Source organism: Lissotriton helveticus, chromosome 4_1 (genome assembly GCF_964261635.1).
Source record: "Lissotriton helveticus chromosome 4_1, aLisHel1.1, whole genome shotgun sequence".
In the NCBI taxonomy this organism is placed as follows: Eukaryota; Metazoa; Chordata; class Amphibia; order Caudata; family Salamandridae; genus Lissotriton; species Lissotriton helveticus.
In genome coordinates, this window is record NC_136063.1 from 1,836,122,325 (window position 1) to 1,836,138,721 (window position 16,397).

Consider the following 16,397-nt stretch of genomic DNA (forward strand, 5'->3'; position numbering starts at 1 on the left):
ATTCTTCTGTGTGCTGTTGATATCTCCGAGTAGGAGACTTACCATTGTGTTAGTGATGGTGTTTTGTAATAAATAGACTTATTTTTTATAAACACTGTGTGATTCTTTTCATCTAATCTACACTGTCGATTAAATGTGGTAACAAAACACTCATTCAAGATCAGCCTGAAGGCTGCTCTCCACAACTACCACATTGAGAGCTTTCTATGGTTATCAAAGACCGCTAAAATCACCATAAGGATTGTCTGGGTTAGTGCAAGGTGCATCATTTGAATAAGTGTGCACCATATACTAAGTCAGCCTCCTACAAGTATGGAATATGAATATATCACATTCCTTTAAGGCTACTCCTCGGAAATTGGTGTCTATAGGGTGCATTTCGTCCTTGTGAGCCAGACTTTCATTTTTTAGATGTCTTCCTCAGGACTTGGATCTTAAGAATGTGATTTCAGTAAATACAGTAAGAATATATACATATTTTAAAGTGATGACCTGAGTTCTTCTTTTTTCTTTATTGATTCAGGATATATTGGTGTTGGAAATGGCTGTTTTTGCAGAGTCACTCTCAAACCGTTTGCCTTTCTCCTCCCACTTTTTTGTTGAATGAATTTTTGTTGGCTTTAGGACTGTGCACTTTACCACTGCTAACCAGTGCTAAAGTGATTTCTCGTTAAAACATGGTAGAATTGGCTTATACCCATTTGGCATATTTAATTACCTATAACTCCCTAGTAAAGTGCACTATATGTGTCCGGGGCCTGTAGCACTGAATGTGCCAGCTGATTAGGTAGCCCTTTAAACATGTCTCAGGCCTGCCATTGCAGAACCTGTGTGCAGTTTAATCTGGCATTTCGACCTGGTAAAAGAAACCATTTGTCAGGCCGAATCCTTCCTTTTTAATACATATAAATCACCTCTAGAGTAGGCCCTGAACAGCCTAGCGGGCAGGGTACAATGCACTTAAAAAGCAGGACAGGACGTACTTTTAAGTTTTACATGTCTTGGTAGTGAAAAACTCTTAAATAAGTTTTCACGACTACAAGGCTTATATCTCCCATTTGATAACATTGGGATTACCTTTTTACATTTTATAAGTGTAATTTCCAAATTGGGAGATGTCATTCGTTCGAGTTTGGTGTCTCCAGAATCCTAATTCAAAATCCTAATTTATGGTGAAGTGGGATTTTAAATTGCAATTCTGAAAATGCCACTTTAAGAAAGTTGGAATTTTCTTGCCTTAGTCATTTGGTGCCTGCAGCCTGTCTCTGGTCCCATGACTGGGTGTGGTTGGCAGTTGCCCTTTGTGTACTCCTCCTAGACAGCCATGCACAATGGGAGCTTAGGTATGATGGAATGGACCATCACTAGCATGATGGGCGGAGGAGCTTGACCCAGCCTCATTCACACCCTCTGCAGTTAGTCTGGAAACAGGGCAGGGAAGGCAGAGCATCTGTGCACTTCAAAGGCATGCCTCTAGAAGCTTCTCCCCCCTTCAAAGGCACAACTGTAGATAAAACAAGGACCTCAGACACCACCACTTCAGTACACCTCTGGACCTGTGGATACTTTGCCAGGAAAAAGGACTGCTGTGCGGCTACAAGCACTGCCACTATGCTGGACTGCTGCTCTAAAGGTACTGCTGGCCTGCTGTGCTGAACTGCTGCCATTTTGCCTACGGTAGAAGAACTGGACCTGCAACTTCATCTTGAAACAAGGACCCCAGAGTGACCCAAAGGGCTAGTCTACTGTCCTCCTCACCTGAGCCTGATGGAAATAAAAGGCTCTCCAACAGCTCCTAGATCTGTCTCAAGCGAGTTACTGACCCCCAAGTGGTGCCTCCCAGGTCCTGGACCGTTGGTGGGGCGCTCAAGCTCTTTAAATCAAGCTTTTGGGCTCTTCGCGAAAGGGAAGGGGCCCGTTTGTGCTGCAATCCCAGTGCTCGCAGAAAAGTTCCACCCTAGCCGTTGCCAAGCTATCTCCTCAAACATCAGCATTGACAGCCAGCGGGGGACCGCCAACACGAAGCTCCAACTCTTTTGTCAGCAACGCCTGGTCTGCTCTTCACACCACACCAACTGCTGCACGCAATTCTCTCCTTGCGCCTCACGACCCTCTTCAATGCAAACGGGACTCTTGCCATAAAACTCAAAAAGGTAAAACTTGAGAGGGACTAATCTGGGACTGTACCTGAGCCATGCTCTATCACGGTCAGCCTGAACTTTTGACTTTGACCTGGTCCAGTGCGACCAGATAACCACGGTTTTAGCATTATGCTATTAGACACTATATTGCAATTTATTCTTTACAAAATCATAACTCTGGTTCTACAGATTGGATGTCTGCTCTTTTTTTATTTATTAAATTAAGCTCTAGTTTGATAACCTGTTGTGTGCTCTTTTTTGGTGTGGTGTTTTCATTGTTTAACTGTTTAAAGTGAGGGACAAAAACTTTACACATTGCTCTAAGTTGAGTCTGACTGCTCTGTGCCAAGCTCAGGGGCTTGTGCCTTACCCTGACTAGGATTGTGGTTGCTGCTTGACCAGGTTTAAAACCACAGTCAACCAGTAACGCAATTTCTTTTTTTTTTTTTTTTTTTTTTTTTTATTATATTTATTTTTTTCCTTTTCAAACTCAGCACAATATTTGCCAGAAGATAATACAGAGTAGTATTAAATACATTCAATTATACCCAAGAACAAAAAACAGCCAGAAAAAAAAAAAAAAGAAGATAAGCAAAGTATAGTGGATACACGACTTATACAATTCATTCCTGAAAGGCATTTTAACATCAAATATCAATAAAAATATTTCATAGTGAGTATATCCTTCATGTGTAAGCGTCCTATCCTATCCCGCTACGCCAGTCTGCTATTGGCTTCCAAATCCGCAGCCCTCTTTCCCTTCCCCTCCTACCTTTCCTTGCATATATTGCCTTTTCCAGATTGTATGAAGACAACAAACTAGCCAACCATGCTTGCAGTGTAGGAGGGTTAAGATCTAACCAGGCCCTAGTGATGCATAATCTATATACTGCCATAGCTAGGAATACAAACTCTTGGTGCCCTTCCCCTTCTTCTGGTACAATTCCTAAGAGAATGTGTACTGGCTTAAGTTCCAGCTTAATCTTTAGTGAAACCTCTAAGAAGTGTTCCAGATTCCGTAGCAATGTATGTAGCTGTGGACAGAGCGCGAACATGTGTATTATGTCAGCATCTCCTGAATTACATCTCGGGCATGTTGTTCCTTCAGTCCCCCCCCCCACTTTGCTATCCTTGCTGGAGTATAGTATAGGGAATATATGGTTTTGTAGTGTTGTGACTGTAGAGACGCTGAGCAAAGAACTGAGCGTCCTAAATCCAAAGAGTCCTGAAACCACCCTATATCCCCTTCTAGTTTTTCTGCCCACTTCTTGCTGTATTTATCTATATCATCCTGCATACCGCATACAAAGCTAGCATATAGGCTTCTTATTAAGCAATCCCCCCCTACTCTTATTTTTTCCATAATCTCAACTTTATTGTACCCAACCAATCCACCTTGCTTATTCCCCAAAAAGCTTCTAATTTGCAGATATTTAAAGAAGTCTCTATTATTCAACCCAAACTTAGTGCTCAATTCTAAAAAAGTAACTAAACCATCCGGTCCACGAATATCTGCAATGCTTAATACCCCCTTTTGCATCCATCTTTCCATTACTAAGTCCCCAAATACCTCGCTTGGGAATGACCTGTTCTTAAACAACCTGGTATATCGATTGAACCTTCCTAATCCAACTTTTTTCATAAATGCCGTCCATATCTTAACTCCTGCCACCACCGTTTTGTATCTAGTCCTTTTAAAATGCCCATATTCCACACAGGATATAAAGCAATTTTCCACCTCTTCCCCGAGTACAATCTTATATATTCTTGAAGACAACTCCCTTGCCCTTGGATCTTCACCCCCCCCTATTAAGCCTTGCATACCTTGAATGACCGCTGACCAGTAGTACAATTTGAAATCTGGTGCCCCCCAACCACCTCTTTCTCTAGGGAGGGTCATATATCGATACGCCCTCCGTGTTTTGCCATGGGCCCAAATGAATTTATTAAGTATTCCTTCTAATGCCCGAAACCATTTTGCTTCAAAGAATAGCGGGATTGTCCTAAAGTAGTACAGAAATTTTGGAAGTATGAGCATTTTAATCGCATTTGTGCACCCAACCAAAGACAAGTGTAAGTTGTTAAGCCGTTCCAGTTCCGATTTTACCTTTACTAATAAGGGAGCAACATTGTTGTGCACTACTGTGTCTAGATCCGCAGATATTTCCACCCCCAAGTAAACTGCAGATTTTACCCTCCTAGTATCTCCACCATCTTGTACATATTGGTTGCAGACTATTTGTGTCTTAGCTTTATTCAAGCTATATCCAGAGACTCGCCCAAACCGTTCTGCCTCATTCTCTATTTCCACAATCGCCTCCTCCGGATAAGGGGTTAAAATAGCCACATCGTCCGCGTATGCCAATGTTTTGGCTTCACATCCATTCAAACTCATCCTAGGAATCCTGCAATTCAATTCTAAACGCCGCAGAAAGGGATCCAAATATAGAGCAAATAAGAGGGGTGATGACGGACAGCCTTGTCTTGTTCCTCTTTCAATACTAATCCCTGCAGAATGCCCCCTACAGACCCTAATTCTGGCTGTAGGATTTTTATAAAGCGTCTGAATTGATTTGATATATTTTTTGCCAATGCCATTCCACCTCATTACCTCCCAAAGGTACTCCCAGGAGACTCTATCGAAAGCCTTTTCGGCGTCTAGAAAAATCGCTGCCATAGAGTCTCCTGGGATGCCAGCTGCGTCAAAAAAAGTTATTACCTGCCTTGTGTGTTGAGTAGTACCCTTGCCTGGTATAAACCCATGCTGGGAATTAACAACTAGTTTTTCAATAACTCCTGCCAGCCTTTTCGCTAAGATTTTGGAATAAATTTTCACGTCCGCATTCAAAAGCGTTATCGGTCTGTATGATCCTGGTTGACTAGCAATTTTATCTTTTTTCAGAATCACCACTACATCCGCCCCCCCCCCCCCAAGAGTCAGGAACTTCCTCCCCTAGTTGCGCCCTACTCAAAACTTCAAACATATCCATCCCCAGCTCATCAATAAATACTTTGTAGAACTCTACAGGCAGTTGGTCAGGGCCTGCGGCTTTACCAGAAGGAAGACGTTTAAGTGCTTCAATAAACTCCTCTCTATTGAATGGCTCCTCCAGGTCTTCCTTATTTTCTGGGGAGATACCTACTGTACCCACCCCCCTCAGGTAGCTTTCTGCTTCATGAAGATCTCCCTCCGTATCTTCTTTATATAGGGATGCATAGAACTGTCTGAAGGTTTCACGGACCCCTTCAGCCCCTGTTATTCTATTTCCATGCTGATCTGTCATCTCCAAAATATCTGCTGCAGCCGCTCGCTGTCTAGTACGGGCCGCCAACAAATGCCCAACTTTTTCGCTGAATTCATAAATCCCCTCTTTTTTCGCTAGATATTTCCCCACCACCTTCCTTGCTAAGTATTCAGTAGCATCTGTCTTAAGTGACACGATTTTCAATAGACATGGCTCGAGGGACTGCCGTTGTTGAATCGCTTCTCCCAGTCCCCTCTCTGCCTCCAACAGTTTCCTGTTCAAATCCATCATAATACTATTTTCCTTTGCCCTTGTGGCTAATACATAGCTCAACGTCTCCCCTCTTATCCCAGCCTTAAAAGCGTCCCAAACAATCCCCAGACTAGCTGTGCCCCTATTGATATCCCAGTAATTTCTGATCCAGGGTCTCATACGCTCTTTATATCCCTCCTCCTGCAATAGAGCCCTTTCAAATGTCCACTCTCTGATTTCTCTCCTATCTTGACCCATTTTGATAGTTAATACCAACGGGCTATGATCTGAGATTAGGCGGGGATGTTTTTCTATCGCTATCTTATTTATAAAGGACCCAGAAATTAAGAAATAGTCCAGCCTAACCATCACTCTGTGTGGGGCAGAATAGAATGTGCTGCCATCAACGGCTGGATATAGTTCTAGCCATGGATCGAATAAGGAGTTATTATTAACCAAATCACATAGTACCCTATAAGTTCTTTTTTTCCTCCCTGCATATGGGATCCCTGACTGTAGCGAAGGATTCCTAAAGTCATGTATGTTCAGGTCCCCACAGAGTACTATCGGCTCAGGCCAATTCGCCAACTCTGTATCCAGATACTGAAATATCTCGGGGTCGTCTTGTGTTGACCCGTACACTGTTACCAGGGTGAATTTACCCCCCCTGAATGTCAGATCCAACATGACCCATTGCCCCCACTCATCCTGGTGTTTTTTATTTACTACGACGTCCCTACTTTTCCCTAGGATCGCCACCCCTCTATTCCTTGCCCCTTGTTTTGAATTAGCTAAAACAGCGAATCCTAGTTGCCCTAGGAGGTATCCTTGTGCAGCCTCCACGTGGGTCTCTTGTAGACATACTAGGTCCAGGTGCAGCGTACCCAACAGTGCTGCCACTTTATTCCTCTTGTTGGATTCGTTTAAACCGCACACATTAATACTCGCAATTCTACAGCTCATTGCCCCTTTTCTTATTTCCTAACCACCTTCCTAGTCCCCTTTTAGATCCTCTTGCGCCTAGACTTACGTCTATAATTGTACTCCTGTCGCGTATTACGAATAGCAATTGTTTGTACACACCCTTCTTGGGCATATAGTATGTCACCTGCATCATTATTATTTTGCTCTGTCTATTTTTGTGCTGAATCGTCCTGTTATGCTCACTACTTTCCTCCATTTCTCCCCCCCCCACCCCCCGTGTTCCCTATCCCCCCCTGCCCACCCATTCCCCCAACTTTCCCCTCCCCCTCCCCCCTCTAAGAGCAAATAGGTCACCAGACCTATGTGTGGCTACTTCAGTGTGTGTAAGTCGCAACCTACCGCCTTGCTCCTTCCCTAACCCGTTTTTTTTTGCTTCCCCTGCTACATTCCATGTGCTCCCTACCCACCAACCCAAAAGAAAAACAAACGAGATCCAATCCTGTATAAAAATCCTGCCTGAATCTTTTCTTAATACAGTTTATACTTTAGTCCAAATTCATATCCGGCCTTTGAATACTTATCATTTCAGAGTTCCATCAGAGTTCCATATTTATCCTCCCTTCTGTGCTTTCAAATAGTCCAGAAATTCCTGGGCTTTTATTTCTGACCAAAACATCATTGTCTTCCCTCTTACAATTACTTTCAGTCTAGCTGGAAAAAGCAAATAAGCCTCAGCTCCTAAAGTCTGAAACGGCTTAATAAGCTGCCTCAATCTCCAACGTCTTTCCACGGTAACGTGACAGAAGTCTGGTCTGGCGAAAAAGGAGATCTCTTCAAAGGTCCGCATTTTATCTGGTCTTGCTTTCTCTATAATTTCTTCTCTCAGGAGGTAATTGCCGACATAAATCAGGATTGCCCTGGGGAGGGGGGCTCTCTCTCCCTGCCCGCCGGCCTTCATGCGACCTTTCTTTAATGTAAATGGGAACCTGTGTGCTCGTTGGATCTCCTTCTCCCACTGCCAATCTGATTCTGGGAAGGCCCCTTGCAGTAGCTTTATCACAAAGTGCATGATATTCTGCCCTTCGGCCCCCTCCTCCACTCCCAAAAGGCGGATATTGTTCCTCCTTTGACGGTTCTCTACCTCCTCCAGTTTCCAGAGCATATCCTCAGCCCTCTTCTCCTGACTGCTCTTAAATTCGTGCCAGGCCCCCATCTCATCCTCCAGCCTTCCGGTCCTTTCCTCCACTTCAGTCACTCTGGTAATCATTCCATCATACATCTTATTCACCTTTTTCAAAGTATTGTGAATTTTTTTTGTGGCAAGTTTTGCCCTCCGACTTTCTGCCCTAGCCTCCCCCTGCATTTGTTTCAATCTATTGGAGATCATCTCCAGCGGGCCCTGTAGCTGTAGGGCAGTATTCTCATCATAAGTCACGGAGGTAGCAGAATAGTCCCATACCAGCCTATCCCCCGCCCTAGATATTGAGCCAGGAGACTTTGCCCTTGCTTTAGACCGCCTCTTTTTTTGTGTGCTCTCTTTCCCCAGGTTGTTAGAAGTAGAGGTAGACCCCCCCTCATCCTCCTCTTCAGCCTCAGTCTCGCTTGCAGTGTCGTTTTCGGAAGATGAATCTATGTCTTCATCTGAATTTTCCTCAACAGAATAGAAACATTCTCCCTCCATAGAGCCTCCTTCTGCCCCTTCCACCCTACCTGCATTTGTTGCAGTGGCCGTGCTTGTCCATGGTTTTTCCTTATGTGGGGTGCTCCCAGACTTCATCTCTGCCTCCACTTGCATTAGGGCCTCTAGCATGTCCGCTGTGCCGGTATCTGCACTGGGCAGTTCATTCTCCCTGCTTGAGTTGTCGCCTCTCCCTGCCTCCCTTGGTTCAGCCGTTCCATCACCCAAGCGGCCCAGGAGTGCTGGCTCAGGAGGCTCAGGAGGACCTCCAATAACCAAACCCAGCTCTTTCTGCTTGCTACCAGCTAGCCCGGAAGCGTCAGACTCCTTGGCTGCCTGTTGCTCGGCAACCACCAAAGCTGTAGTGAGTGGCGTGGTGAGAGCGGTAATGTGAGCGTTCTGCGCGGCGTCCTCGAGGCTGCCTGCTTCTGTTTCCAGCGCCGCTGACAGCTGTCCCTGCTCCAAGACATCGACCCTCGGTGAGAGCACCTCTCGCAAGGTAGGCTGGCGAAGCACTGTACCTTTAGGTGCCACTGGGATCTGATCTGCAGTTAACTTCGGGTTTCCGCTCGCAGCCATTGATGGGGGCATCAGCAGCGCTTCAGAGCCTCCAGACGCCGCTTTCTGAACTGGTTTGCCCGCTTTTCCTCTCGTGTCCGACTTCCCCGTTTTCTCCAGTTTCTCTACCTTTTTCGCCTTTGGTAGGTTCGGCGCTGCTGGTTTCCGTGTGGTGCCTGCCTTAGCACTCAATGGGGGGTCTCGTTTATTAACAGCATTTGGGCATTTTCCTGCCGTTTGGTCCGGGGTTGCCTTCCCCGTCTCCATCTCTCTTTCAGGCCGTGTCGGGCGCGGTGGCATGTTTTTCCTTAACCGGCGCTGCTGCTGCTGTTTTTTAGATAATCCTTTCACGGGCAGATGGTAGAGCCTCAAAACGACCCTAGTGCAGTGCAGCAGAACCTTGTAGCCAGCTGCCTTCACTGCCGCTTTAATGTTTCCAAAGTACAGCAGGCTCTTCTGTAGCAGGTATCTCTCTTCGCCGTCCGCCATCCATCCAGCAGCACCGTTTGTAAATAAGTCGCAGGGGCTACACCTAGTATAGCTATCTTTCAAGCTGCCATGAAGGAGACCTCGGCGAGAGGTCTGAGAGCGACTACTCAACACACCCTGTCGGCAGCCATCTTGCCCCAGTAACGCAATTTCTAACTAACAATTTCCGTTGAATTGATTTCAAAATGGATTGGAACAAAAAGGAAGATTATATCCCAAAGGCAAAATATAGTTGTGCATCCTATTTCGATCACGTTCCTGGATTGCAGAAAACTGGGACTCCCTCTGCAGCTCTAAATCCCAAGCGTTCTGAGGCAAGCAGGATGACATCCTGAAAGGCCTTGGTTGTGCATTGGATGTTTAAAACGCATCTTGTACACGTTTCAACATTCTACTGTGTTTATTTATATCTGTTTTACTCCGCTTCACGATGATACCAGGTGGGCATGTGATTTTGTAAGTCGAAAGAGAAACAAACAAAACAAAATATTGAAATGAAATCACTGTTTCTAAATTGATCATCTAGCCCTTTCTTTGAAAACAGGTACTTGTAATTAAGGATGTTCTCTCGGAAAAATTAGCACTTTCGCTGTCTGACGTGCCAATGATGGCATCTGTTCTCCAGAATGCTATTTAAAATGTTTTTCTTCAATGGTATTGAGCCCAGTCTCACCTACACATACTATTCTTTAAAAAAAGAAGTCACCAATCCTTCAGCTGCAGTATTAGTCAGTTCGTGGAGGATTCAATGTTAGCATTAGGATTGTTTGTCCAATTTCAAATTAGCCAGCATTTCTGTCATAGCTATATTGGTTTTCGCTGGTGCATTATTTCTCTATGTTTTTTTTTCAATTTTAACATGTTTTATTTAGAGACTCGGTGTAGTTTATAATGAACTATAGAACGTTTTTAAAGGGAATACTTGTCTACAACAAAGTAAGAAAAGCCCAATAAAATAGAAATGTCTGACAGAGGAAACCGAAAATTGTAAGGTTTGGGTGCGTATCAGGGCCTATAGGAGAAACTACCATGTCTCTTGCACTGAAGCCGAGAATACACAATTTACCAAGGTCAGTATGATACACCCTGAAGCACCGACACCTATTATTAATGGTTTCTTGACATGACAGTCAAAACTGCAAATTTAGAGATTCCGTATCAAAACTGAAAATTTAGAGATCCTATAACAAAACTGTAAATTTAGAGATCCTATATCAAAACTGCAAATTTAGAGATCCTGTATCAAAACTGCAAATTTATAGATCCTGTATCAAAACTGCAAATTTAGAGATCCGGTATCAAAACTGCTAATGTAGAGGTCCTTTATCAAAACTGCAAATTTAGAGATCCTGTATCAAACCTGCAAACTTAGAGGTCCTGTAAAGCTGGAAACTTTATTATGTCCAACCTCAATGTTACTAGCAAATTTGTGCAGATGGGAGTTTGTGTCACAAAATAGAGACTGCTCAACATTTCTGCGGTAGCTGAAGCCTTAGGATCAGACACAAAGGGAGTTTGAGATAGAAAGCAGCAGCCCGTGCAGGTAAGAGTGGTAGGGCGGTGGGGCAGAGTGGGGGGGAGGTGCATTTTGACGGATGATGACAAGGGAAAATTTAAAAAAACAATACATTTTCCTTGGTCATCGTCCATCGAAATCCCCCTCACCCAGCCCCACTGCCCCACTACCGCCCTTACCTGCACAGGTTGCAGCTGGACATAGAGGTGCCTGTGTTATAGTCTAAATGCTTCCAGTGATTCCAGGTCTGGAGTCAATAGGATTAAACATAAACCTCAGGTGTCTTCACGCAGCCCTGTCACTGACTACTTGAGAAGGCATGTTTAGGCTGCAGCTGTGGAACACACCAAGATTTTACACCAAGGCCATGGGAAATGTTCACTCACCATAAATCATAGAGAGGTCAGACCAAGAGTCTTTCAAAACCCACACTCATCATTTATGATTTATCTTGTTTTGATTTTCATCGATTAATAATAATTCGAAGGAGTCAAAGGCTGACTCAAGGGTGATACTTGCTTCCCTACAATGAAATGTATATCTCAGAGTATAGCCCAAAATGGTATTCACAATGTTGGTGCAGTTGCCTGCTTTTTGCAGTAAGGGAAAGGATCTGCAAACAAGCTACACCTCTGGAGAAGAGAGCACATCCCTGATGAATCTATATGACAAATAAAGGTATGGTAAAAGTATGGATTGAATTTGCGTACTAAATACTGATCTTCTTTAACAACATGTACATTTGAAGCTTTTTATATATTGTCTTATTCAGAAATGGCTCTGTCAGACTTTAACTAATACTAGCTATACTGTATGCGATAAATTCAGAGAACACAATATTTCCTCGCACCAGTGCCACTACTAGATACAATAGTATTCCCACACAGTTATGCCACTACTGTCAGGGGTGTGGAATTCCTATTGCTCCATACCAAGGACATATTGTTTGCCAGATCACAGTAGGACTCTGGAAAGTGCAGTGTCTGCAGTTAAGGTAAGATTTGTATCCATGCCATGACTGTGTTTGAACTTGTGTTTATGGTTTATTAATGCAAAGCTTTTATTATTAGGGTGAAAACTCCTAGTAAGTGCTGCAAGCTGCGCTTGCAATACTGACAGTGGTTCCAATATTTAAAAAAATGTGGAAAAATGTTTGCAAAGTTTAACATTGTGAGGTCACTTGAAATGCTCCCAGAATGCTCTCTGATTAGAAGCAAATATTTGCAGAAGCTGCAATGCCAGATGGAGGATTCTTTGCTTTCACAATACAATGTACACAAACAAAGATGCAACTAGGAAATAAATCGTTTAGTTAAACTACTATGCAATGTTAGGTTACCATTTATTTAAAACATCATATGTGTTTGATATATGGTTTAAAAAATATTGCAGTATTGGAAAGCCAGTTTCAGCAAGATTATGAGAAACAAAAATAAACAATCATTGGCAAAGCCAATAGTCAGGCATTGGTTGTCTGCTTTTTGTATTTGTCAATGTGTGTTTTGTTTCGACATGCTATTTGTAAAACTTTATTGTTGTGGGAGCTTCTGGGCCATCTCCAAAAAAGCACATGGTGCCATAGTAGCCCCTGAAACTGAAAAAAACAACTTTCTGTTGCAATATGCACTTTGTGACTCCGCCACGCCGACAGGAGGAACGCCAAGCCCGTAGTGTGGCCACCCGCTGGATTATGAGTGTAATCCATGGTGGGCAGTGCTGCGGCGGTCTCACAGCAGTTGTCTGTTAGGCTCATTGGAAAGCCGGCACGTTCCTGCATGGTGTGGCATGGCCATGTTGTGCCCCCTATCTTGCATGTACCCCACCCTTTTCATGGCGAGCTTACTGCCATGAAATGGCGGTGGATATTCAAATCAGAATATGCTCGGTGGTGGCGGCACCGCACCCCCCCCCAGCATATTTCTGACCATTTCCAGACCAACGGCGCAGTGGGAGCCTTGATCCCTGAAGAGCCGGAGTACTTGTGGCAGTCCGACCGCCACACTCATACGGCGGACGGACCGCCACTGTGGTGGTAGTCGAACTGCCTCATGAGTACGGCAGTCCTGTGGATCACCATACTCGTAATGTTATGCTCAGAATCACTAGATGTTGAGCCAATGCCTGGACTCGAACCTGGCTCCCCAGTTCCAAGGTCAGTAGCACTGGCCGTTACGCCACATACTCTGTATTTAAACCTTCACACTCGCTCTGACATCTTGTTTCAAAGTCCTCAGCCTAATTTTTTTCCCTTATAAACGATATCACAGCAATCTATGTAACCTAGACCTTCGTTAATAGGGATTTGGCGTAGAGCAGCACTGCAAGTCAGCTTGCAGCGCTGCCCAATGCCAAAGTGAAAATAAAGGAATGCTTCATATTTATGCAATATGGTGCATTCCTATCCTTTCCCCTGTGCTGGTTCAGTTTCGGCAGCCTAAAGCCAACTCATGCACCCCTGCACCATGGCCCAAAGGTCCCTGTGTTGTCGGCAGGATTGTTTTTGTGCAGGAAGGAGCACCTTCCTGCACAGAAACAATCCTTAGAGGTGTTTTCCTCCTTCTATGTGTGCTGCAAAATGCAGCGCCTATATAGAAAGAGGAAAAAACCAGGAGAAATAAAGGTCATTATCCTCGTTACGCCTCACAACAGGAGGCGTATGGTTTTGGCACTTCCTCAGGATTACATGCTTTTGTAAATCCGGGGAAGTGTCAAAATCCATGGATGTTGCGTGGGAAAACCCATGCAATGCCCACGGAACGCCTCTCAGGCACAGGGTAAGGCAACGCAGTGATTTGCATTGCCTTGCCTTACTCCATAACTATGAGGCCATTCAAAGCCTCCTATATTGGCTTTGCATGGCCTCATAAATATGATTTTGTAATTTGTGTCTCCAGAGCGTCACAAAAAGTGACGGTCCGGCGGTGCAAGGGGCTCATAAATATGCCCCCAAGTTCTGTTGTTTACGACCAGCATTTCATCTCGTACGGTTGTCAGCCACTCGCTACCTCCCTCGACTGCATTCACTTCTTATCTTTAATTTCCTTCTCCTCGCCCTCCTCCTGAGTTCTCTTCCATAGCCCGTGTTCTGCCACACTCACCCCCAGTAGCATTCTTTGGGATATACTTCTGTTGGACTGTCTTCCCGATTTCTAAAGCAAGGTGCCGCAGGGGGTGGCTTCAGGGGGCGGGGGTTGGAGTATTACCCTCCATTAATAGATGTATTCTCTAACAAATAGTTGGGTACTGGTGCTTAATGTCGGGTATGGTGAGGTGTTAGTCTGATTTCACATGGGATTTTTTACATATACACACACACAGTAACACACACTTTTGTGTCTGGTTCGAAGGACTCACAAATTGTTTATTTTACAGTAAATCTTCTCCCTTTTCCAGTACTCCTCAAGCCCCCATGCCCTGCCTCTCATATGTTGTATTTTTTTTATTAAGTTCTCTTTATTGGTTTTTACACACAGTTCACATCAGAACATACAGGTTGCATAACATTTTCTAAAGCACACACCTCCATTCTTACGGACCAAGCTCCATCCCTGTAAGCAACGAATCAAAAATGAAGACACAGGACCAAGATGGCTGCCTAGGAGCCCGGCTCCGTCGCAACCGTCTCCCTCACCCCAATATCCTGGCACCAATCCTGTCTCCCCAGGCACCTGCAGTGTTGCTCATCGTAAGCGGTGCCGGTACGTGCAATTCCGACCCCTGAACGACGTTCAGAGACCTGAGGCCCAGTTTGCTTGGGTCTTGACGATGACGACAAGCCGGGGACTGAAGTTTTGAAGCTGCCGGCGGAGCGCAAAGTGTTCTCGGCCACTTGGACTGGAAGTCGCTGGTCGGCACAGACTTGGAAGAGCCGATTGTTTCGCTTTGCAGCAACAGCGGTGAGCTGGCGCTTCTCCCCTCTTCTCCCTGAAGACCGTGAATGGGGGTGAGGGCTCCTGCCGTGCCTATGCCTGAGATGGGGGCGGCGTTCTAACAGAGAGGATCTCCTGCCGGTCTGCCTGCTGTATGTGGCCTGATTGCTCCTCACCTCAACCCGATCGCCTAGTGGTGCCTGCCCGAGCGTACCTGGCAGTTGGTGTGCACATCGTCATCTGGGTGCTCCCATCGTTCTTTCTGTTGCAGGCTCCACTGGCTCCACTGGATCGCCCCGACGGGTTGTAGTACAAGGGCCCTTTAGGTGACCTGAGACCCACCGATCACAGCACTAGAGGCGAGGTGACGCTCCCCCCCTCCTCCTCCCTGAAGATCGTAAGCGGAGGAGAAAGCTCCTGCTACGCCATACCTGGGGGTGGGGGCGGCGGCCTGATGGAGCGGGTCTCATACCAGCCTGCCTGCTGCAAGGACAGACTGCCCATTGCCTCACCCTGATGAACCTGTGGGGTATTTCACCTGAGGGTGCTTAGTGAACGTAACGCTCCTTGCTGCCCGGGACCCCCACTGACCATCCTACTGCTGGCTTCGCTGGGCTACCCTGCTACACCACAGAACAAAGGATTCTTCAGGCAACCAGTGATCCACCGGAGCCATAACCCATTCCACCAAGCCACTGAAGTTACACAGCCCGGCCGGCCTGCGGTGCCGTGTTGAGGAGTGCGTGGGACTCTCTTTGCCATCCTGCTGATGGCTATCCCCCACCAATGGAGGCTGCTTCCTGGGCTGTGGCATCACTCACCCTCGTTGGGGCGGCAGCCACCGTGACCAGTGAATGGTGGTGATTGGGTGCTGGACTTGACTTGCCGACCAGACATAGGTTTGGGCAGTGGGCATGCCCCCGGTGCCCACCGTACCTGCTCCCGACTTCTGTTATACGCAGACTACTCCACCATAGTGGCCCCTCTATCGTTGTTGTTTCTCCTTGTACCCACAACGAAGGTTACAATTCAGGTGCAGTCTAAGTGTCCCGAGATCCGGATAAGCCATGGCAAGCAGACAGGAATCTGATAAAGGCCCTGCCAGGGGTCCCAAGGGCACGAGACCGGTCCAATCCAACAAACTTGATCGATACACAATACCCAAGGGTTTGCCAACAGATTTGCGACATACCCCTTAGGTAGCAGAAGACACTGAAGGTTCCTCCTCTGGCCTGACATTGCAGGACTTCATGGACGCCATTGAAGGGGTCAAATCATCTCTTGAGCATAAAATGGACACCATCGCCAACGAAAGTGAACCTCATACGTGCCGACTTCACGAAAATTACTGAGAAAGTCAAGTCTCTGGATATAAAGACGGCCAGTTTAACCCCCTGGCTGCGGCCGGAATTCTGCGCCTGTGCGGCACATTCCGATCGCGGGCGTGGTCATGACGGCTCCCGGCCATCATCAGCACACGCCCACCGTAACTGATGACGACCGGGAGCCGTCATCAGCACCGAACAGGTTAACAGATGATGTGTCTCAGCTCCAGCATGAAGTGAGACGGCTGAGCAAAAACTCAACGATTACGAAGGACGATTTAGACGTAACAATGTCCGCATCAATGGAGTGCCTGAAAAATCGGAAGGGCCAGTACCTGACCTGTTTGTAGAAGACCTCATCCTAAACCATCGCAAACCTAAAGGTCTGGGTGAATTTTCA